Below are 24790 nucleotides of genomic sequence, written 5' to 3'. Positions count from 1 at the left end.
AACCCGAGCCATGTCTCGGGTCTAGAGATTTTGGGAACAATGAGTACCTACTTGCACCAACTTTGGGGAACCACTCATGAACTTGATTTCTATTCTTCGAACTACACGCACTTCAAATACCAGAGTGCTTAGGGGCGATCCGGAGGAGGGGCTAGCAGAGTGCGATCCATTGCAGTATTCTACTTAACGCTCCCATGAGCGCCAAGCTGACGAGCTTCTGGAGACGCCCTGCGAGCCGGAGAGGCATCGAGGCCTGTGACGGAAACTTGGCGGCCTTCTCATCCACCCCAAACTTGTTCTCTACTGATGAGGGAAACTATCCCGAAACCCGAGCCATGTCTCGGGTCTAGAGATTTTGGGAACAACGAGTACCTACTCGCACCAACTTTGGTGAACCACTCATGAACTTGATTTCTATTCTTCGAACTACACGCACTTCAAATACCAGAGTGCTTAGGGGCGATCCGGAGGAGGGGCTAGCAGAGTGCGATCCATTGCAGTATTCTACTTAACGCTCCCATGAGCGCCAAGCTGACGAGCTTCTGGAGACACCCTGCGAGCCGGAGAGGCATCGAGGCCTGTGACGGAAACTTGGCGGCCTTCTCATCCACCCCAAACTTGTTCTCTACTGATGAGGGAAACTATCCCGAAACCCGAGCCATGTCTCGGGTCTAGAGATTTTGGGAACAACGAGTACCTACTCGCACCAACTTTGGGGAACCACTCATGAACTTGATTTCTATTCTTCGAACTACACGCACTTCAAATACCAGAGTGCTTAGGGGCGATCCAGAGGAGGGGCTAGCAGAGTGCGATCCATTGCAGTATTCTACTTAACGCTCCCATGAGCGCCAAGCTGACGAGCTTCTGGAGACGCCCTGCGAGCCGGAGACGCATCGAGGCCTGTGACGGAAACTTGGCGGCCTTCTCATCCACCCCAAACTTGTTCTCTACTGATGAGGGAAACTATCCCGAAACCCGAGCCATGTCTCGGGTCTAGAGATTTTGGGAACAACGAGTACCTACTCGCACCAACTTTGGGGAACCACTCATGAACTTGATTTCTATTCTTCGAACTACACGCACTTCAAATACCAGAGTGCTTAGGGGCGATCCGGAGGAGGGGCTAGCAGAGTGCGATCCATTGCAGTATTCTACTTAACGCTCCCATGAGCGCCAAGCTGACGAGCTTCTGGAGACGCCCTGCGAGCCGGAGAGGCATCGAGGCCTGTGACGGAAACTTGGCGGCCTTCTCATCCACCCCAAACTTGTTCTCTACTGATGAGGGAAACTATCCCGAAACCCGAGCCATGTCTCGGGTCTAGAGATTTTGGGAACAACGAGTACCTACTCGCACCAACTTTGGTGAACCACTCATGAACTTGATTTCTATTCTTCGAACTACACGCACTTCAAATACCAGAGTGCTTAGGGGCGATCCGGAGGAGGGGCTAGCAGAGTGCGATCCATTGCAGTATTCTACTTAACGCTCCCATGAGCGCCAAGCTGACGAGCTTCTGGAGACGCCCTGCGAGCCGGAGAGGCATCGAGGCCTGTGACGGAAACTTGGCGGCCTTCTCATCCACCCCAAACTTGTTCTCTACTGATGAGGGAAACTATCCCGAAACCCGAGCCATGTCTCGGGTCTAGAGATTTTGGGAACAACGAGTACCTACTCACACCAAGTTTGGTGAACCACTCATGAACTTGATTTCTATTCTTCGAACTACACGCACTTCAAATACCAGAGTGCTTAGGGGCGATTCGGAGGAGGGGCTAGAAGAGTGCGATCCATTGCAGTATTCTCTTCTCTCCCTCTGGTCCACAGTGTTTCGAGTGTGGCAAGTGGGCCCATATAGCTGGGTTCTGCAGGAAACAAAGGGAGAAGCCGGAGGAATAACCTATGGACGTCAGCTATGTGCCACATTCCATTATTTATGCCCAAGAAACAGGCCCTGTTTATCATGTGAATCTGACTATGAACTTGTGTCCTTTGGTAGCCCTTTTAGACTCGGGGGCAGACACTTCGTGGTAAGGGAAGACTTAGTGCCCCAATCCCAATTCATACCGGGGAGGTTTGTCAGTATCAGGTGTGTACACAGGGATGTTTGACACCATCCTATGACCACTATAAAAATCTGCACAAAGGAAGGCATAGAAATAATAACAGAAGTTGGGGAACATCCGTTTCTTTCTAATCCCCTCATTTTAGGTATCGACAATCCCTGTTTTTCCTCTCTATTGTTGGCTGCCTTACATAAGCCTCCAGAAAATAAGCCGCCTCATATGTTATGTTATGTTATTATAAGCTTGTAGAGCACTATATCACCCAGGGGTATCTAAGCGCTATCAGCGGACACACAACATCAGTGGGTACAGGTGCCAAATCACAGAGGTCCCAACGCCTCCCCAAAAAGCACAGTCTTCAGCTTTTTTCTAAACGACAGCAGGTTAGTTTCCTTCCTAAGTTCTGCAGGCACGTGGTTCCATGCCAGGGGGACAGTGCGAGAAAAGGCTCTGCCACCCTTGGATGTAAGGTTATACAGAGGGCAAAGCAGGTTACATGCCTCAGCCGACCGGAGGGACCTGCTAGGCAGGTACCTGAGGAGCCGATCCTTGAGGTATTTGGGGCCTGAGCCGTAGATTGCCTTGTGCGCGATGCAGAGGCTTTTAAATTTTATTCTTTGAGCAATAGGCAGCCAGTGTAAACTGCAAAGTAGGGGCGTAGCTCGAGTGTGCCTAGGTTTGTTAAAGATAAGCCTGGCCGCATTGTTCATTACGACCTGAAGTTGGGCCAGAAGATTGTTTGAGAGGCCATGGAATAAGGAGTTACCATAGTCCAGCCGTGCCAGAATCAAGGCGGAGACCGCCAACCTCATCGTGGAGAAGGACAACAATGAGGAGAGTTTCCGCAGCTGGCGTATCAAGCTCACACAAATGCCCACCACAGATGATACCTGCTGAGTCATAGATAGTAGGGCATCAATTTTGATGCCAAGGCTTTTTACTGCTGGCGCTGGTTCTGGAAGTGGTCCTAATTCAGCCGGCCAAAACTGATCACACCATGGATTAGCAGCTGTAGTAATTGCCAGGACTTCAGTTTTGTCTGGATTTATTTTTAGAGAATTATCCAACATCCAGCTGATTGTGAATTTGAGTATGTTTTGCATTCTCAAGTGTGTCTGAGCAGTGTCATCAATCTGAATCAGGATCTGTGTGTCGTCAGCATAGTTGTAGACTCTGCAGTCCATCCTGTTCAGTGCCGCAATCAGCGGCTGAAGATAAATATTAAAAAGCAGTGGTGACAGAGCCGAACCTTGGGGCACGCCGCAGGTCAACTTTGCTCACTTGGACACAAGGTCGGTAAGTTGAACTCGCTGCGACTGGTCTTCAAGGAAGGATGTCAACCAGGCAAGGACTGTACCCTGAATCCCCGATAGAAGTTGGCAATGATTAACGGTATCAAATGCCGCGGATAAGTCCAAGAGGATCAGGGCACAGGTTTTTTTTTATCAGCCTTGAGTCTCAGGTCGTCCAGCACGGACAGCATTACCAGTTCCGTGCTGTGGTGAGCTCTGAAACCCGCCTGATTGGGCTCAAGAAGGTGATTACTTTCCAGGAAGTGGGTGAGAGATTGTAAGACATGCTGCTCTAGAATTTTCGCAAGAAAGGGGAGTTGGGAAATTGGCCTAAAATTCTTTAGGTTTTTTGGGTCGGCACCTGGTTTCTTAAGTAACGGAACCCCCTTGCCTCTTTAAAGTTGGAGGGCACATGTCCCGTCTCCAAGGAGAGATTCAGCAGCATGAGGACTTTATCCTCCAATCAAGGCCATCCCAACTTGAAAATCTGAGGTGGGCAGGGGTCAGCTGGAGAGCTGGATTTCACCCGATTCAGTATAGTCGCTAAACACTCCTTTGTTAGGGCTGGTAAAACCGATAGGTTTTGCGAAGTAGGTCTGACGGGGAATGGGAGGGGTTCAATAGAGCATGGAAGGATTGGGATCTGACTGATTTATGTGACCAATTTCTTGATTTTATTCATAAAGAAGTCTTGAAAGTCTTGACAGTCTTTTGAGTCAAAGGAAAGTTTTGGCTCTTTGACTGTGCGTAGATCATTTCGGACTTTAAAAACTTCTTTCTGGGGGTTGGCTGCCATTTGGATGGCTGTTTCGTAGAATTCGGCCTTCCTCATACGAATGGCTTTTTTATAAAATGCAAGTTGCAGAGTGTAAGTCTCACGTGCAATGGGCGAGCGGGACTTCCGCCAGGCTCTCTCGCGTTGGCGTAGAACTTGCTTTAGTTCCCTAAGATCTTTGTTACACCATCCTGCGTCTTTGCCCTTGTCTCTCATTCTGATTTTGTGGATAGGGGCAACAACCTCAATGGCTTCTTTGAGTGAAGCCTGCAGGGCGGTGCTTTCAGTAACCACATTGTCCATTGGCGACGGGGGATATGAGGTTTGTGATAAAGCTGGTATTAAGTCATCAGCTTTAACCTGCTTCCAACTACGGAGTAGTTTCCACTGTGACTTAACTTCCTGCTGTCCCACCAGGAGAGGAAAGTGGCCTTCAATCAGGTAATGATCGGACCAAGGACATGGGGAAATCACCAGGGGTGCTAAGAGTGGGCGGTAGGACCAGATCAGGTCCAAAGTGTGGCCCTTCAGGTGGGTTGGCTCCTCTACCACCTGTGTGAGTCCCAAGTGTGTTAAGACTTCTACAAGTTGTTTTGCCTGGCTGTTCTTTGGGGTAATTTCCCAGTGAAAGTTAAAGTCGCCTAACACCACCAACCCTTCATAGCGAGTGCGGACGTCCTGGATCATCTTCAGGAATGGTTCCATGAACTTAACTGTTGTGCTTGGAGGGCGGTAGACTAAAAGAAAAGCCACGCAGTCCGTAGGGGAACAGAATTTCACGCCCAGGACGTCTACACCTTCAATACACTCTGAGTATAGTATTTCCGTCTTTAGAGTGTTTTTAAAGAGGAACGCAACACCACCCCCCATTACATTATCTGATCGGTTGGCATGAATGGCGGAAAAGTTAGGGGGTAGGGCTGCCACTAAGTCTGAGGTAGAGGACTCATTCAGCCAGGATTCGGTAACGCAGAGGATATCAACAGTATCCTCCTGCAGGAGGGAAAAGACCTCAAGACAGTGCTTCTGCAAGGATCGGGTGTTAAGCAGTGAAAAGTTGCACCCCTGCCTGCTCGCCTGTTTCGGCGAAGTGCCCTGTGAGGAGGGTCTGATTGCTAACTTAGGGCTATCATTAGATCTCAGGAGTCCTTCCTGCTTGAGTTTCAGTATTACCCTATCTGGTAATGTGTGGGCAAGTGAATCACAACATAACAGTGACTGTCTGGAATAAACCAGGGAGGAGGCAGGGGTCCTGGCCCCTGGCCCGCGTCGCGCCCGCTGCGCCCGTCCGCTGCGCGACGGTGCCGCCATTCCCTTCAAGTAGGATTCACCCGGGAAGGCCCGCCTGCAGCCCGCCCCCGGAAGTGCGTCACCAGGGGGGAGCCCAAACTAGCCCAACTATAGGTCACTGAGCCCTCCACTCAAGCGGCACCAGCCGTGGCGGAACCGGGCTGTTCACCAGCGTTAGACAGCGTTTGCCAGGTGAGTACAATAATACACAGTTAAAAAGTCGTAATCACTTTAAAAAGTGCATAATACTCACATAAAATTATAAAACAAGCAACAGTATATTTTGAAAGTCAGCAGCAAAGTGGACTAAAGAATTAGTGCAAAATGAGCAGAGCAGAGCGCTCGATAGTTTAGCTGCTAGCGCCTCACCAAGGAAGCGCGTCCGCTGCACGACGGTGCCGCCATTCCCTTCAAGTAGGATTCACCCTGGAAGGCCCGCCTGCAGCCCGCCCTGGGAAGTGCATCACCAGGGGGGAGCCCAAACTGGCCCAACTATAGGTCACTGAGCCCTCCACTCATGCGGCACCAGCCGTGGTGGAACGGGGCTGTTGACCAGCGTTAGACAGCGTTTGCCAGGTGAGTACAATCATACACAGTTAAAAAGTCGTAATCACTTTAAAAAGTGCATAACACTCACATAAAATTATAAAACAAGCGACAGTATATTTTGAAAGTCAGCAGCAAAGTGGACTAAAGAATTAGTGCAAAATGAGCAGAGCAGAGCGCTCGATAGTTTAGCTGCTAGCGCCTCACCACTCATAATGGGCGTCCGAGCCGTGGACTATAGACACCCATTTCAGAACTGCCCAACTTAACAACAGCACCCTCAGCAACGCCTGGCAGAGTGGTAAGGAACAGCAGGATTCTCCACTCTGTACATATATTGTTTTATAGACAGAATGGCCTGTTATATTGGTTGGCCAAGGAAGGTGGAGAGCCCCAATTGTTGGTTCCGGTAGGGTCAGGGACCAGATGGTTTTTTGCTCATGCCCATCTTCTGTCCATTGTGGTGCGGAAATAAACGCTCAGTCCATCTTGCAGAACTTTTTTTGGCCAGGAGTTCATGCCCAAATCCAGAAGTATTGCCAGGAGTGTACAATTTGTCAGAAGAAAAACCCATATATACCACCTAGGGTACCCCTTTATCCTCTTCCCATAATTGGCAAGCCTTTTGACTGGGTTGGAATGGACCGTATAGGTCCTCTCCCAAAATCCCAGAGGGGCCATCAGTACGTCCTGGTCATATTGGACTACTCCAGAGGCTCTTCCCCTACACGCAGCAACCACTCCCACTATTACCCAACGGTTGATAGAAGTATTCTCCAGGATTGAATTTTGCAGTGAAATCATCACTGACCAGGGCACCCCCTATGTGTCGAGATTAATGAAGCAAGGTTGCAAACACCTAAACATACAACACATAGAGACTTCGGTATATCACCCACAGACCGATGACCTCGTAGAGCGCTACAATAGAAACCTAAAGTTGACCATAGGTGACTGGGAACTCGTTCTGCTTCCCACTTCCCCCCATAAGCTAAAAAAAAGAGTGGCACGGCCCTTTTCAGGTCCTAAGAAAGTTAGGCAAGACCATCTATTTCCTGGGTTTTTCTCCGACTAAGACCATGAGGTATCTTATCAACCAATTGATGAAGTGGCTAGGACCCCCGCCTAACAAAACCCATGCCATCTCCACAGTAGAAGAATTGTCACATACAGTAGATGCCACTATCATTAACACAGAGTTGAGTGCTGAAGAAAAACACGAAGTACATTCCCTTCTCCTCTCCTTTAAGGACATCTTTTCAGATCGGCCAGGGAGAACTCACATAGCGATGCATTCTATCCTCACCCAAGAAGGAGTCATTATAAAGCAGAGACTGTACAGAGTCCCCAAGGCCAGATGTGTTGCTCTCCAAAAGGAAATCAAGCAAATGCTAGAGTTAGGGGTTATCGTTAAGTCTGAAAATAATTAGTGTTCCCAAGTGGTATTGGTCCCAAAACCGGATGGCAGTATCCGGTTTTGTATTGACTTTGGGGCGGTGAACCGTATTTCAAAACAAAACTGGTACCCGCTCCAGAGCGTCAATGAACTTATAGAACGCCTGTGTTAGGCCTGATATATTTCCACCATCGACCTCACCAAAGGTTACTGGCAGATGCCCCTGAACCCAGTTGACCAGGAGAAGACGGATATTTCCTCCCCTGACTGCCTGTTCCATTTCACTGTTCCGCTTTTTGGGCTACATGGTGTCCCAGCAAGTTTTCAAAGGGTAATGGACACATTATTGGTCCAACACCTTTCATACTCCTCAGCCTACCTGGATGATATAGTGTTGTATAGCCGAACCTGGAAAGATCATCTGACCCACCTTACTGCTATTTTTTCTGAGCTTAGAAATGCTCACTTACATGTAAACGCGAAGAAGTCCAGGTTTGCCTTTCCAAAAGTGAAATATCTGGATATGTTCTAGGCAAAGGTATCATAGAACCCCAAACCGAGAAAATAAGGGCAATACAGGAGGCCCCGTTTACCAGCACGAAACGCAAGCTACGGGACTTCCTAGGCCGGGTTGGCTATTATAGGCGGTTCATCCCACAGTTCTCCAATATCGCCGCTCTTCTCACAGACCTGCTGAAGAAATCATCTTCTCCTTCTTGGCTCCGCTGCCCATCAGCTAAGGAGGAGTCAGCTTTTCAGTCCCTAAAAACTGCCATAACCACATCTCCTGTATTGAGGACCCCTAATTGTCATAAGCTCTTCGTACTGCAGACAGATGCTTCCGGAGTGAGGATTGGTGCAGTTCTTTCCCAACTAGACGATGAGGGCCGTGAATGTCCCACCCTCTACATCAGTAGGAAGCTTTTCCCTACGGAATAGGCCTATCCGACCATTGAGAAGGAGTGCCTCGCCGTTAAATGGGGTATCGAAAAGCTACGGTACTACTTTGAGGGCCGACCCTTCGTCCTTTATACTGACCATGCTCCTTTGACCTGGCTGCAGCGTAACAAGGGCTGTAATGACAGGGAGCACCGCTGGTTTCTGTCCCTACAACCTTTTCAGTTTGAGGTCCGGCACCGGAAGGGGTCCGAACAAGGGAATGCTGATTACATCTCCCGCTTTCCTATTTCCCCCGATTGGGAAAATTCTGGGGGAGGGATGTGTCACAAGACCCCTGTTCGCGAGGACTTGCTGTTGTTCCCCAATAGTGACGATATGGTGATTTATGTGCAGGACCCCTACGGACAACTTTAATTCTTCATGGAGAGAAGCTGGGCAATGGGCTTGATTTTGACGTCACTCGCAAGCCACCAATTGGAGACGAACACCACCGAGGAAAAGGAGGAAGTCCCGGTTCTCATCGCGAACACGGGAGGAGACAAGCCAGAGAGATTCGAGAAGGAAGAGGCTGCCTCCAAAGACCGTATCGCTCCCTCGGCGGTCCGGGGAGGAAGAATGCAAGGAGGCCAACGAGAACACTCGCCGCCCGCCAAGCTCCTGGAGGAGTGTGGCTAGAGTAGGTACGTTGCCGGATACAGGGGTTTTCATGAGCACTGGGTGGGAACGGCTGGAGCTGCGAGGGTTGTCACCACTGGCTGTTTTTCACCAGGTTATGGTGTTTGGTGCTCCCTCACTCTTCCTTCCCCTTCTAGTTAGGACAGTGAACCGCCCCACTGATATGTGGTTGGTTTTTCTATTATTTTTTTGGGGTTCCCGGTTTGGCATCTCGAGGAAGAGGCTGCGCCTGTCAAGACTTTCCCCAAAATGATAGAACGCCCGGATTCCAGTGTGCCTTGAACACTCTATTAATTGCCTTTTTGTTGTGCCCAAATAAACAAATCTCAGGTTTACTTGGAACAGTCTCCTGCCTTCTCATTAAGGGGCTCCCCTCATACACCCCAGGGATACATACCCCTGGGTCTGCCGACAGAGCACTAACTTTGGTCTAATGGCACCCTACCCCATCCTAATTCTACTGTTCGGATGGGCCCCTTAAGTATTGACAGGGCCACTTGGCCTGTATTGGCTGGTTTTACTCCGGTTAATTTTCTTAACGCCAATTGGCAAACAGCGGTTTCAACACGGGTGTTACCACGCAGGTAGGTAACAACGCGGTCATCACAACGACAGAGTTGTTACCACGCATGGCTTTACATTGCAATGCATTTCTACGACTTGCGCTAGATGGCGTGCAACACCTGGGAATGGGTTGGATTTTTAATGCAACACATTCCCTGCTGTTGCGCTAACTGGAGTAGGATTAGTAATTTATCCTATTCCTAAATCCAGCGCGCCATCTACCACAAGTCGTAGAAACAACTTGCGATATAAAGCCATGCATGGTAACAACGCAGTCGTTGTAACCAGCGCGTTGTTACCTACCGCGTTGTAAAGAGACATATTCACACCAATTTGGCAGAAGTATGTTTGTTATATGCTCAGGTGGTTCTCCTTTATAGACACCTGATCCAATTTGTTGCCCATGCCTTTATCGCGGCTCAACCTGGGGCTGTGCCACCTGTTCAGACTGCACATGGTGGGGGTCTTGTTATTAGTCCCCTTATCATAAATTTGGTGATGGGCAAACGTCCTAAGGATTGGGAGGACTTTTTGTTTTAGATTGCACAGAAAATTGATCAACTTGATACAGTTTTCCCTCTCACGGGTCCTGTTGAGAAACATAGTATCCTTACTATGTACTTGCCTAGTGGGCTGATTCCCCCATTGACCGATTGCAACACCTGGGGGAAGGTGTTTTCCTCAATCTGTATACTTTGCTATGGCACCACCTAGATAACTGTCCTCTCAAGCGTTATCAAACAAGTACAGAATGAACATCCTGCAGGTCCTGCTCTAGATTTGGGGATGAAATTGATGGGTATTTTTCCAGTAGTCTCCAAAACAATTCATTTTAGTATTAAAGATGAAACAGCATCCTTAATGGGTTGTCAATGCCTTTCAGCAGTGTCTGACATTGACTGGTAACATGAGTTGCCGATTATTATTGCTGATGTTTAAACATCCTTAGGTCGCAATAACTTGGAGGTTAGACCTTTTAAGCAGTCTCAAGATAAGCCCCCTCCTGAGAAGGAGGGTTGTCCTGTCTTTCCTAAAAAGACATGGGACAAATCTAAGCAGCAGCTAGTTTTTGGGACAACTTAACGTCTTCTTATGGCATTTTGTTGGTGGAGGTTGATTGATCTCCCCATTTGTTCTTGCCTGTCCTCAGGGTGAGGATGTGATTATACCTTCCTTTTTTGAATTATGTCCCTGTTGAGACTAAGCATGCTTATGCTTCAGAGTGGGCTCTCGCTTTTGGCCCAAGCCATAGACCGCAACCAGACTGGTTGGGATAAGGATTCTCCTTCGCATTTTGTTCCCATACATTCTACTCCTCAGCCGCAGCCTCAATAGCCGATTAACTGTAACGCTGAATTGTCCGTCAAAGAAATTCGTACTCAATTGGAATAACAGGGTGTGATTGAAAATCTGCAATGAATAATCCTCTTTTTCCTATGTGGAAATTTGATGGGTCTTATAGTTATAGTTTTGGATTATAGACATTTGAATAGTCATTCTCGTACTTTTGCTGTGAAGACACGCATAGTACAGCTTTAATAAACAATATTGCATGTGAAAAGTTTAAAACTACGCTTGATATTTCTAATGGAGTTTTCAGTCATAACTTGCCTCCTGAAAGCAGGTATTTGTTTACTTTCAGCACCCTGAGCTCCCAGAGGTGATACGCAGGACTGCCCATTAGGTATAGCCCCGGAGTTTTTGCAGCACGTATAGTGTTTTTTTGCACGATATTAATCTTGACACTTTCTCTTATGTCAATGACATATACCTTACTGATGATTAATTAAATCCCCTTCTCGCAAGAGTGGATAGCATCATTATGCGATTCGCTGCTCTGTGCTTCAAATTCAATTTTGCTAAATCGTATATTGGCTGTTCTGTTTCTTGGTTATGAATGAACTAATGAAGGTCATGGGTTAGCCCCCATTTCTTGGAGAAGTGTGCTCAATTGCAACCTCCATCTAACCTTAAAAAGTTGCAGTCTCTGCTAGGATTTTTTAATTTTGGAAGATTTTACATACCTGACTATGCTCAAAATATCAAAACGCTTTATGCCTTGATACACCCATCCTTTTCTGCTTCTTCCTGGCATTCCTGGCGATACTGCAGAGTTGCATGCTTTACAGTCGGATTTGCTTGTTATCCAATACTTGCAGAAAGGTTAAATACTACCAATTTGGTCATCTGGATTTTGCCTGGTGCAATCGGCTTCACTTAAGTGACATTCAATGAGGGTGACACTGTTCCAATTGCTTATACATCACATCTGTATACTCCTGCGGAATTGCATTTTCCTTCAACAGAATTTTTTTTGACTGCTGTGAAAATGGCTATTCTTAAGGAGCGCCCTCTTGCTCAAGGTAAACACATTTTAGATGTTTCTCCAATGCCAGCCTTAGAGGTGGTCACATAAGCCAGTGTTCCTAATTCTAAAACTCTGCATCCTCGTTGGATTCAATGGGCAAAATCTTTGACGTAGGTTGATGTCAACTTTGTATTTGATCCTTCCTTGCGAGCACAAGAGTTTCTTAAGTATGAAAATGTTCACCCTCTACCTTCTTCTGTACTTCTCCTTGACCAGTACCAATGTATTATTTACACTGATGGGTCGGCTCAACCGGCCGTTGGTTCTAAACAGGCTTTCTCCACAGCTGCGCTATTGTGGTAGGTCCATTCAAAGACGGAGTTTTCCACTCTACCTTGGTTCATACCCAGTCCCATGGGGACTGCAGGGACCAGCTGGCCTAATTGAGGGCTCTCCTTTTAGCTCTTGAGTATGCTGATCCAAAATTACCCATTTTAGTTGTATATGATTCTTACTATTTTATACAGTCTTTCAATGACAATTTTTCTTTTGGAAACAGAATGATTTTTGGGATTCTAAAATTAGCACGATAAAGCATAAAACGCTTTGGGTTTGAATGGGCATGCTTGCCACTTACACATGTTGTACATGCTTTGGGCCATCAACGTGCGGGAACGCTGGTGTTGGTAATTCAATGACTGATGAAGAAGCCCAATCTGCAGTAGCCACAGTTAAATTAGCAGCTGTTAGACGCTCCATGACTAAAATCTATGATGACATCTTGGCGGCCATCGCTGAAACTTGGGACGGTTCTTCCTTTCCACAGGGATTTCCTTTTAAATATACTTATCATTTAACTACAGATAAAGTTCTTTTTGTGTCCATTACTAGAGCTGGAGATCATCTGATTCCAACCTTGACTACAGACACTCTTTAATAGTGGGCGCGCATGAAAGTATTGCTTTTGCACACACGGGGGTGGCCGCCACTGTTTCTCTTTTACAGCAACGCTATTGGCAGCACAGTTTATATCAGCAGACTCACCGATATGTCCTTTGTTGCGATGTTTGTCAACAAATTAAGAGTTCTATTGTGTCACGACCATCGCAAACAGAGTTTTTTAGTTCCAATCATCCTTATGGCCGCCTTTAACTTGATCATTGCAGTCCGCTTGCTTATGTCAGATAATGTTTTCAAATACATTTTGGTTGCAGTGGATTCTTGCACAAAGTTCCTTTTTGGTCTGACTACAGTGTTCGGCTGACGCTCGCACTGTTATAATAGATTTGCATGTCTTTGTCGGGACTTATGCCTGTGGAGCTTTCCATTCAAACCAGGGTCCAGCTTTTGCCTCTAAGGCATACCGCGATTTGATGACTTTGATGGGAGTGCAGGTGCATTTCTCGTCTCCATATAGGCCAGAGGGCAATTCTGTTGTGGAGTCGATCAACTGTGACTTAAAGCAATCTTTAACAACAAGGGCAATCGGTATGGGCCGTGGCCGGTTAACTCTTCTTTATTCAACGTGTTCTTAATAACCTCCCAAGAAGATCTCTGGATGGGCAGACCCCATCCGAAATGTTCTTTGGCATCAAGATGTTTTTTCCAGAACTTGATGGTCTAGACTTTGTGGTGGCTGAGGCAACCTTTGACGTAGATAACCACTGTGCTATCTTACTGGATCTACAAAAGTGTCATGACGATCTGGCTACAACACATTTACCTTTGACTCAGCCTTCTGATGTAGCAGCTCTGATTCCTGCTTTCAGCCGGCTTTCTAATGTCGGAGATTTAGTTTGTAAAAAGATAGTGATCAAGAAAGTATTTGATCCCTCCTACTGTGCTCCTGTTCCAGTGTTTGGTGTTCAGGGTACCCAAACTGTTATTTTACCTCCACTACCAGGATAAAAATACAATTGCTTGGTTTCCATAGAACATGTCAAGTTTCACCATTTGACCAATACTCAATAGTATACCTTGGATTGTCACAAGACGGGATATTCCTTTCCAGCCTGTGAGCTTCGTTGCCTGTGATTCTCCCCGGCTCCCGGAGGCGGATGTTGAGTTTTCAGGTGACCTGGTAGCTGTTTTACCTTCTTCACACTCTACAATGGAAATTATTTATTGTGATCCACATCTTGAGGCCCCTTTGGGAGTGCAACTTAAGGTCTATATACAGAATCTCAGTCTCCGTTATTCCAGCTGAGTTGTTCTGGTTACTATATCGTTCAAGATAATTATTCTTCAGACAGTTCTTCAATGTCCTCTGTTTTAACCCCACCATCAGCGCGGATTTGTGGTTTAATATCTCGGTTTAAACATACTTATCTGGTTCCACCTTGGATATATGTCTGGATCGTGTTTTCCATGGAATTCCTGTTCATGTAGATTGAATTTGTGACTGTTTTTTTCCTTTTGTACACTATTCCTTTGCTTGCCTTCGTTTTACTGATCAAAATGTTTTAAATGGAAAGTTCACTAATTAACCAGTATGTATATTTGAATTTTAAGTCACAAGTGTTTACGTGTTTTTTAGTGGTAAACCCGCTCTTTGTATGATTTAAACCAAATCAAATAAAGTATTTTCTTTTGATTGATGGCCATTATTTCCCAGAATGTTCTGCTGCAGAATTTGTCAATGAGGTGTTGGCCACACATTCCTCCTTGCAAAAAATGAAACGAGACCAGCTCCTTGTTAACATTTAGGCAGTCCCAGTCACTGATGGAATTGTATGGGACAAAGTACCATTGGATGTCTTCGGTCCGACGGGGACCTTATGGATAAAATATGTATTCTGTGTTTTAATGGGTGATGTAATAGTGCCAGGGTTGCAATCAGATGATTGGGATGTTGATGGTGTAAATTCTATGGTTTCTGGATTGCAATAATATGCTGTCTTTGACACTGAAGATTTATATTTAAATTCAGCTAACTATGCCCACTTGTTTTGCTATTAATATTATGGGGATTATTTTTTGCATTGGGCTAATGGACTGCATACTAATGGTCCGCATCCCCAATATAATTATTCTCAATGGGAACATTGCCTAACACCTTCACAGGGTTTTTTTATTACACAAAAAAAGAAATACACTTATTTTACGGGTTATAACTTATCTGACCCGGTATAATACTATTTTAAATTGGTTCTCATTCTTTCGAAGAAATATATGCGTACTCAAACTAAGTTAATATATGCATCCCTTTTTATAGGCAACTTAGCCCTGGAAGGATATGACTATTGTTAAGACAATATTTATTTGAAATTGGTATGGAGCACTAATTCATGGCAAGTCTAGTGTACAGAATTTCTATTCCGTGCATTTCTGATACCTACGTAAATTATCTTCTTTATGACATGGACCAACAGACTACCTGTCTAGGTTTGGCTGATTAAAGAATTGAATACGTCCATAATTCCACTGTTGGCCCTTTTTAATAAATGGCAATTTTATGCAAATGATACTGAAAATCAACTAAAATAGTATGATACGAAATGGTACATTTAATTCTACTGTGATAGCTCCGACTGGATTGGTACTAAACATGGGCGGAAAATCCGTTCCGCTCGCTCACGGATTTTGCTGATTTTCGGTAAATTCGCGATCCGCAAACGCTCGCGAATTTACCGAAAATCCGCAAATTCGCACGCAGCAGATTTTTTTTTCTTGGTGATACAATTTTGGCGTAAGTTCGCAATTGCGAACATGTAGGTGCGGCGGGCAGCAACAATCCCGCACTCGCGAAATTACAAAATTTGCAATTCTGCACAAGAAATCCACTAGCAAGCAGCATAGACCTTCTGAAAATGATGATTTTTATCAGAATAACTCCTCAGGTTGACATTTGCCTTCCCTTTTTTGGATTTGAGGCCTTTTGAATTTCTTTGGATCACTTTTGGATTAGAAATCAACTTTCACAAGTAAGTTTGTTTGGGGCATTACATTTACTGTTCTGCAGAAATACGTTTTTTGCTAAACTGAAAGCACTCAGCAGGTGCAAAAGTTAAAATTCATCATTAGTAACCATTCCCTGTAGTGCTTCCTGACTGGGGCCCCTCCAGAGTTCAGTTGCTAGTTGCAACAATTGTATGACCCTGCTCTGACCCTCACAGCCGTATCATAGAATAGCTACAAGTAGGCCACAAAGGTCCTGGAAAAAAAAATTGCACTGAACAGAAAGCAAATTACAGATAAGGAAGCAGGTGCCAAACTGGAATTTTAAAACAGTGACACATTAATAGATCAACCCCAAATTAATTCATGTCAGTTGAAGCAGGGCAGGTGTGCTTGCTTTTTCCCCCCATAATCTACAGTGATGATGATGAACCAGGGGGAGGCATTGATGTACCAGAGGGTGGCATGGGTGAAACAGAGGGTGGCAGTTTTGAAACAGAGGGTGCTGTGAACCTGTGATGATGAACCAGACGTAGAAACAACATAGTCGTGACCGTTGCGTGCCGACAAGTAAGTTCGCAATTGCGAACTGGTACAAAATCCTCGCGAACTGGCAGAAACCCTTGCAAACACTATAAAAACAAAAAAATCCGCAAATTCGCGAGAATTCGCGGATTTTGCGGATTGCGAGTTCGCAAATACGCAAATTCGCGAACACCAGATTCACAAAATTTGCCCATGCTTAATTGGTACTATGGCCATCAGACACAAATGTTTGTCATTCTCATTTTCTTTACACTACCTCTGGGTTCAAATTAAATAGACCTGATTAACTTTCACCACAAACGCCACATTCCAACACTGTTACTACTTATTCCAAAGGTAAATTATGTCAACAATGGCTAGAACATTCCACGTTGACTGCCATGAAACAGGATCTTTCTCTTCTATTGGATGAAATAAACCTCTACTATTTCCTTTTGGGTCCAGAAGCCCCTCATTCGAAATAATTTGTTTATGCTGCATATAATGAATTTTAGAAATTGTCACAAATGTAGGCTAAGGTATGCCTACGCTAAATTGATCAGGGTAATTTAGATAAAGTGCTTGCTGTTGTCGACAATAGTATTAAAACATTATCATCTCGTATCTATACTTTAGATAACATTGTATCATCTGTATTTGGTATTGTACAGAATGATGTGACTACCGTGTATCATGGCCAGAATCAACTTAGATCAGTTATGCAATTCAGCTGGACACTGCAAACTCTTAACAATGGATGTATTCATTGGCTTTAACTAAATTGTAGCTCATTATTTTTACCATTTAATTTGACACAACAGTCAATGGCTATGAAAGACCTTAGTTATACTATGTTAAATATAGAGAAAACTGAAAACCTCCCTTCACCATAGCGGAAACTCATTCTGCGATATGGTTAATACACTGGGTTATCTTGTTGCCCATCTCGGTGTTGCAGTTCACTGCATGCATCTAACACTTCCCAGTAGGCAGATATGAACCCCTTTGGAGCAGCTAAATACATGAGTTATGGTGCCCGACCTTTACATATCTTTGTCAGCGAGCTGAGAGAAAGGTTTTTCAGGGGAAGGGCATGACTCCGCTGCCTGTCATTCCCTTGTGTGTGAACAAGTAAAAATTCACAGCACCTGCAATGTTTCTAACCCCCAATCTGACTTGTTATTTGAAAGGAACTCCTGTTCCCGCAATTATTCCCACTCTCGCACTGCTTTCAAATGGCAGCTATCTCATCCTTAATAATCAGAACTGTTGTGGTCAAGGGTGAGAATTCTGTCTGTGGTTTCTGATTCCCAATTAGTTGCTTGTTGCAGTAACGTCCTGTTTCTCCCCCCCACATGGAAGTTGTGGCCTTGCATTCCAACTCTGAAAACAGATTTCAATAAGCTAAGCTAACTCAAAGCGTTTTTGTTTCAACAAGAAGTGGCTCTCTCTTCGGCACCTGAGACCTTAGAGTTGCAGGTGGCTAGTACAGTCATTGTTAAACACAAATCTCCCCCTTCATTTGGGGGTATTGCTACATCAAATATATAATGCGTCTAATACCACAGGCTTGGCACACTTTTTTTTACTTGTGGGCTCCGACCTTGTGACATAATTTCAGACTATTTGTGGAGTAATCCTAGCTTTTATACATTCAATTTTTTCCAGCGTATTCGGTGGGTTCCCATGGATGCTCATCTTAATTTGCGGCATCTTCATGCTGTTCCTTCTATTTCGCTATAGCTGCTCCGTTTGCGGTCCTGCCCGGACAGGCATCGCTGCAACTATACTGTGAGCGAATGCTGCAACTTTTTGGAGTGGTGCCTTTAGACGCTCTGGATGCCAATTTTGTCTAACATTCCGCTATGCTTTTTTGCAACTTATGTTTCACTGCATCCGGTGCCCCTTTCAAGGGGCACTGGACATCTGACTGGATACACCACCTCAGGCTGCCCTGGATTTCGTACTGTCAATGGGTCCCTTAGTGGCCCCTAACCAGACTGTTCCTTGGGTATGCGGTTTGTGTACAACCCTTCCTTTTGGCAGGTGGCTGAAGGTGATCTCTGTGCAACTGCGTAGTGCCTTCTGGATTTCAGTTTCATTGAAATCAACACAAGTTGCACTTTCATGGGCCAGTCAACCACTGGATACGAAGAGCACGTTTCTCCCTTCTCAATTGCATGGCTAACATTTCTAATATGGACAGTTCAGATTTATTATTGAAATTGTTGTCTTTTCAGTTGGCATATCACACCCTGGGTTGCAGCGATACACTGTAATTGGATATATTTTTCAGTGAAACCCCACCGTTTTTTTTCCAATTTAGCCATAGTCCCTGTAGAAGACACTGACTATGAACTGTTGTGAATGCTTTGGTTCTGCTTATTACCTGATTTCTGTTGTCAATTAGGTGCTACTATATTGATCATGGGGAGGGTTTTATATATCCAATGCAGGCCCATTGTTGTTTTTCCTATGTTAGCATGACTGTCTTTGTTTTTAGCATTGTTCTATACCAACATATTTGGCTATATGCCACACTGTACTTTCAAACAGAACCTGCTTGTCTGTACCCCACAACACTCACCGTCTGTTTTCGAAGGGATCCCGCAGGGATGACGTGGACAACCCCCTCCAGCTCCCTCTGTCTCCTAGAAAGGACTAAATACTAACCAGGGTGAAGAGGGGACTGGGGGAGGCAACAAGGATAGGGTGTGAACAGCGTAGTATGATGCTGGGCGTGATCTGCCCTCGACTCCTCTTGGGGTCTTGTGGTGGACACCGCCTAAGGGATGGAACAGATGGGTAACACACACACCAGACACTGGCAGTAAAAGAGAACTACACAGAATAGACAAAAAAGGTGTAGTCACCTGAGATGCAGCACATAAGAGCAGGAATACCAGTCAGCAGGGTTCTAGATCCTCCTAGTAGCAGCAATGCAAAGATCCCTGGTCCAGAAGTAGATCAATGGCATACTCCTACCCTTACAAGGGTTGCCGTGGAAACAAAAGAAGGGTACGCGCTCCTGCGCTGGGGAGTGTGTTCGGGAAAGAACAGCTGTGGTTGCTGGGGTGAAAGTAAACAGAAATGCTCCTGTGCTCTGTGGGAAAAACAAAGGAAACCCAAGAAAAGCGCTCCTGCGCTGGTAGGAGCAAGGTTGAAAAGGATGCAAACCCATGCCTTTGCATGGGTTGCGAGTGCTGGTGAGCGCTCTGGCGCTTATTGTTAAACAAAAGCAAACGCAACCCCGTGTTTTTCTACACAGGTCACGATTTGTCACTGAAGGCGCTCCTGCGCTTTTGGGGAACAAACGGAAACGCGACCCCTTGTGTTCTTACACGGGTCGCGGGATGTCACTGCTGCAGGCACTCATGCGCTTGCGGAGAACAAAAGGAAACGCGACCCCGTGTGTTCTTACACGGGACGCCATTGCAGGCGCTCCAGCGCTTGCGGAAATACAGAAAACGGGACCCCGTGATCTCTACACGGGTCGCGGGAAGTCGGTGCAGGCGCTCCTGCGCTGGGGACAAGCTAGTCTTCAGAAGGTGCCCTTGCACGGTCCGGAGGTTTCCGGTTGTGGTTAGAGCCTTCACTCCTGCCAAGCTCAGTGCAGCAATACAAAGCGCCGATTACAGCGGCTTCGTTACAATTATAGGTCCTCCCCCGGAAGTACAGGTCAGCTGTTGGCTCACGGCTAGTTCTGTCTAGAAAAGCTAGACAGCCAACCTGCTTAGCTGATATCGGAAGGAAGAAAGGGGGCTGACGCACGCATGCACACAACACCTCATGCACCAGCTATACCAGAACCAGTAAACATGACAATGCTGTTGTTTCCGCATTCTGTTCTGTCCTGGGATTTAGTCTGCACACCGTAGACAAGGGAAAACAACAATGCCCTGTGTTATTCTGTTCTGGTCAGGCCCTAGCACCTAGACAAAACACACAAATGCAGCTGTTGTTTGAGAACACATACTTTAGTCATATAGGTATGCCCAAATAGGTAAAAACACACACTTGGAGAGGGATCTTTCCACGGAAGAGATCGTGACAGCACCTGAGATGTAGAACTTTCATCTGTGCATGCTAAGGTATGGGTTCTGCTGCCAAAACCCAGAGATCTTCTGATATATAATCATTTTGCTTCTGTAGAAAGGTGGGGAGATTAGGCTATCCTGTCTTATACAATGACAGCTCCTTTTATGAATTATGGACTACTTACTATGATGACAGTATTTGTGTTAGGCATTTTCTTACTTATTGTGGCACATATACTGCATACTAGAGCAGAATAGTTAAAATAAACATTTTAAACTTTTCTCGTGTCTCTGTCAGAACTTATTGTGGAATATTTTGAGTGTGAGAGCAAAAGCTTGTGTCCTTCAACCGCGATTCCTGAGAGGGTTGGGAGGGTTGTGTTCTGGGGTGTCTAATCACTTGTGCCTCTGTAAATGAGTAGGAGGGCAAGTGAGACACTATAGCTAGTCGGTCCCAAGCTCATGGGTATTCAGGTGGTGGGATGACTGAGGCTCTGCCTACTAAGGTTCTATGATCCCAAGCATAGCTCTGTGACTCCGCAGAATCCCTGCAACAGAAGCACCCCAGGTGCTGGGAATGATGGCATTTACCTATTGAGGGGTATATTCACATAGAAATGGCAAAACATGGCAATGCAAGAAATTTAACAGCGCCACCCTGCATCATTTAAAAAAACGCAGGGATGCACCGTATGCACAAGAATCAGGGAGACCCCATCTGTTTCCCTTGCGCTGACACAGGAAAAAACAGCCAGGCGCCAAAACACTGACGCCCTTGTGCTGTGGCCCTTCCTTTTGCTCCAGATCCGGGTGTGTGCACATGAGTGAAACATATCCCTTTAAATACAGCCCATCCATTAATTTTTTCGTTGACACAGTCCAGCGCAGCTGATTTGTTTGCATTAACATTTGTGTGGCATTTCACTGTAAACATGGCCCAATGGTCCTCTTCTTTACATCACTTGCATTCACCCCCACACCCAGTCATATTCAGTAGATGAGAGGAGTTCAGGTGGTCCCTACCATGGCAGCTGACACCTTTGTGCTCTGAGCCTGCATGCCGGGACAACTGTGTACAATGTTGTTTAATCTAGGTGACTATAAACATGAATCATGGAATGTCCAGATGTGTGGGACTACCTATGGCACACATATCCCCAACCCCTCATGTGTGTTGTTTCTCCTCTGAGTTACCAATTCTATGCTATGGTTTCGCAGACAAGATTAATGTGCATAGGCCCAGGTGAGACAGAAGGCCCTGATTTAGAGACATGTGGTGCAGTGCAGTGCCACAAAGCACCTTGCTATGCCAAGCTGGGTGATTAGGAAAGTGCAAGGTTACACCACGGTTGTGAAAATACAATGCATCCCTAAACTTTCCTCTGAGCTGGTGCACATTCTGCTGGCTGGCACCAATTCAGGTAACCTTGTACCATGATGAAAGGGTGCCTGCTTTGGCGTACATCTGCTGTTTGAGCGCTGGCAGAAAGGACAGGAATGGACTATACCTTGTAGATACGGAGCATTCCTGCCCTTTTCTTTTGACATAAGGTAGCACAGCTAGCAGGCATATGGCCTGCCCTATGCCAACATATTATGAAAATGCCCATGAGCCTTCATTTGATGCCATGTTTAAGCATAGATGAGCCAGCATCCTACCGTTTGCCCTGCAGACAGTGCCCCAGAGCGCTGGGACAATGCTGCCTGCACTTCATGACATTACGTAGTTTACCACATTGCACTTTTTTGCCACTTACCCTGTTGCTTTTGTAGTTCTTCATTGGCCAGCACTGTCCTATTCCAGAACTCCAACCACTGACTCCTCGGCAATGACAGAGGACACATGCTCCTCCAAGGGATCCAGCTCCTCCTGGAGCCCTGGACTACCACCTCTGGTCTGCAAAGCTGCCTAGAGAATGGTTGCCAGTTTCACCTTTGTCATGCGCTTACAGCCGTGCCAGCACTTCTTACAGTCAGTCACTGTCCTCTTGACTTCGGCATTGCTGTTCACCTTGTCCACTATGGTCTGCCATATGGTCTTTTTTTCTCGCCAATGGCACTTAGGAGCTCACAAAGAGCCAGTGTTGGTGCTCCGTCACCTCCGTTATCAAGATCTCATTCTTCTCCAGACTGAACTTGCACTTCCTCTTTCTCTTCCCCATGGACTCTGGCTGGTCATCCTGGCTGGTAGTGGGGCTGTTGTCCTAGGCTGTGTTCACTCCTGGCTGCTCCATTGCTGCTTTCAGGTAAGTGTTGTTTTTTTATCCACACGTAGCAGGTTTTATTTTTGCCCACTAAGTACACAAAGGTGACACTCGGATGGCTAGCGTCTGTTTTCTTGCCGCAAATTGGCTGAGCGTCACTTTTGCAGCATCAGTGTGAAATTTTCTTGCAACATGGTGCACACAACATTTATTTATTTATTTATTTATTTAGCATACTTATAGAGCGCAGACCTGTCACCCAGAGGGCATCCTGGCGCTTTGATCAGAGAACCCCCACCCTAAGCAGCACAACGCACAGCCATTACTTGGGAAAGAGATAGGTCTTTAAAGCTTTCCGGAATGGAAGATAGTCCTGGTGGCTCCTAAGGGTGAGTGGGAGAGAATTCCACAATTTGGCTGCCGCCACTCTGAATGAGCGGCCGCCCATCCTCACTCTTTGAAACCTAGGCACCACCAAAAGGTGAGCCGATGACGACCGCAAAAGACGTGGGGCAGAATACCATGCAAACATGTTTTGTAACGGGATAGGGCCTAGGAGGTGTACCGCTCTAAACACCAAACAGGCCGCTTTAAATTGGACCCGTAGATCTACCGGGAGCCAATGTAGATCGCGGAGCGCAAGAGTAGAAGAGCTGGATCTGGGTCGTGAGAGGGCCAGTTTAGCAGCCATATTCTGCACCCTCTGTAGCTTCCCAATCAAGTTTTTTGGGGCCCCCAGGAGAAGACCATTACAGTAATCCAGCCGGCTTAAAATAGTCCCACGGACTATTTCCGGCCTGGACTGGGCGGGGAGCAAAGGCAAAACTCTGCGTAGCATACGGAGCAGCATCATACATGTTCCCGTGGTTTTATTGACATGTAGATCTAATTGTAAGTTAGGGCCAAACATGACCCCTAAATTACGAGCTGACTCCGATGCCAACACTGGTTCGGAAAAAGTGCTAGGCCAGAAATCAGTGGGTAGAGGCCGCGGGATCCGATCAGTGGAACAGTGGAGCACCTCAGTCTTCGCACTATTAAATTGCAAAGAATTTGCTCGAAGCCAGTCCGCTGTAGCTGCCATACAGCGATGGAAGGTGCTCAGCGAAATCGCATTGTTCCCTTCTAAGGAAAACACCAGCTGAGTGTCATCGGCATAATTAAATGCCGAGACCCCAAAAGATTTTATTAGCTGGATGAGTGGACGAAGGTACAGGTTGAACAGTATCGGGCTGATGGCCGAGCCCTGTGGCACCCCCTGTCCAATTTTCCTTGGCTCCGAGCTGAAAGGTGGAAGTGACACCAACTGTTGCCTGCCCTCAAGATATGAAATCAGCCAATCTCTGGCCCCCTCGCAGATCCCGCACTCTTCCAGCCTCCGAACCAGGGTCCGATGGCAGACCGTGTCGAACGCGGCCGACATGTCGAGCAGCACCAAAAAGGCTGCCCGACCACTGTCGACACGCGAACGCAGGTTGTCCAGCACGGTCACAAGTGCGGTCTCCGTCCCATGACCAGGTCGGAAGCCAAACTGGTCCTCATCGAACCACCCAATATGTTCCAGATAGCCGGAAAGAGATCGAGTTACCCACTTCTCTAAGATCTTAATGGGGAAGGGAAGTAAGGAGATCGGCCTATAGTTGGAGAGGCCGGCTGGATCCAAGGTTGGCTTTTTTAGCAGAGGCGACACCACTGCTAGCTTCCAGCAATCTGGGACAGATGCCGATTTCCAAGATTGCAGACAGATTGAAAACAAAGGCGGGAACAATTCTTCATGAAAAGTTTTCCAAAATTTGGGGGGCAGTGGGTCAAGCGGGGAACCAGATGACACCATGAAGGCCGTTTTACAAAATTCTTCAAAAGACGGAAGGGGGAAAGAGTTCAACCGTGGTGGACTGGGTGAGGTTCTCAAGTCCCCCGACCCAGATGCCAAGACGGCCGTCTGGGGTCGACTGGGTGAGCAGCCCGGAGCTCCCAGATCAGAGACTCCAATATGCGTCTGGGGTCGACTGGACTGCTCCCCCGGAGCTCCCACACCAACCGGCTGGGGTCGACTGGGTGAGCTGCCCGGAGCTCCCAGATCAGAGACTCCAATATGCGTCTGGGGTCGACTGGACTGCTCCCCCGGAGCTCCCACACCAACCGGCTGGGGTCGACTGGGTGAGCTGCCCGGAGCTCCCAGATCGAAAACGCCAGTGACCATCTGGGGTCGGCTGGGCTGCTTCCCCGGAGCTCCCATACCAACCGGCTGGGGTCGACTGGGTGAGCTGCCCGGAGCTCCCAGATCGAAAGCGCCAGTAACCAGCTGGGGTCG

This window comes from Lissotriton vulgaris, chromosome 9 (genome assembly GCF_964263255.1).
Source record: "Lissotriton vulgaris chromosome 9, aLisVul1.2, whole genome shotgun sequence".
Lineage (NCBI taxonomy): Eukaryota > Metazoa > Chordata > Amphibia > Caudata > Salamandridae > Lissotriton > Lissotriton vulgaris.
This window is presented reverse-complemented; position numbering follows the sequence as displayed.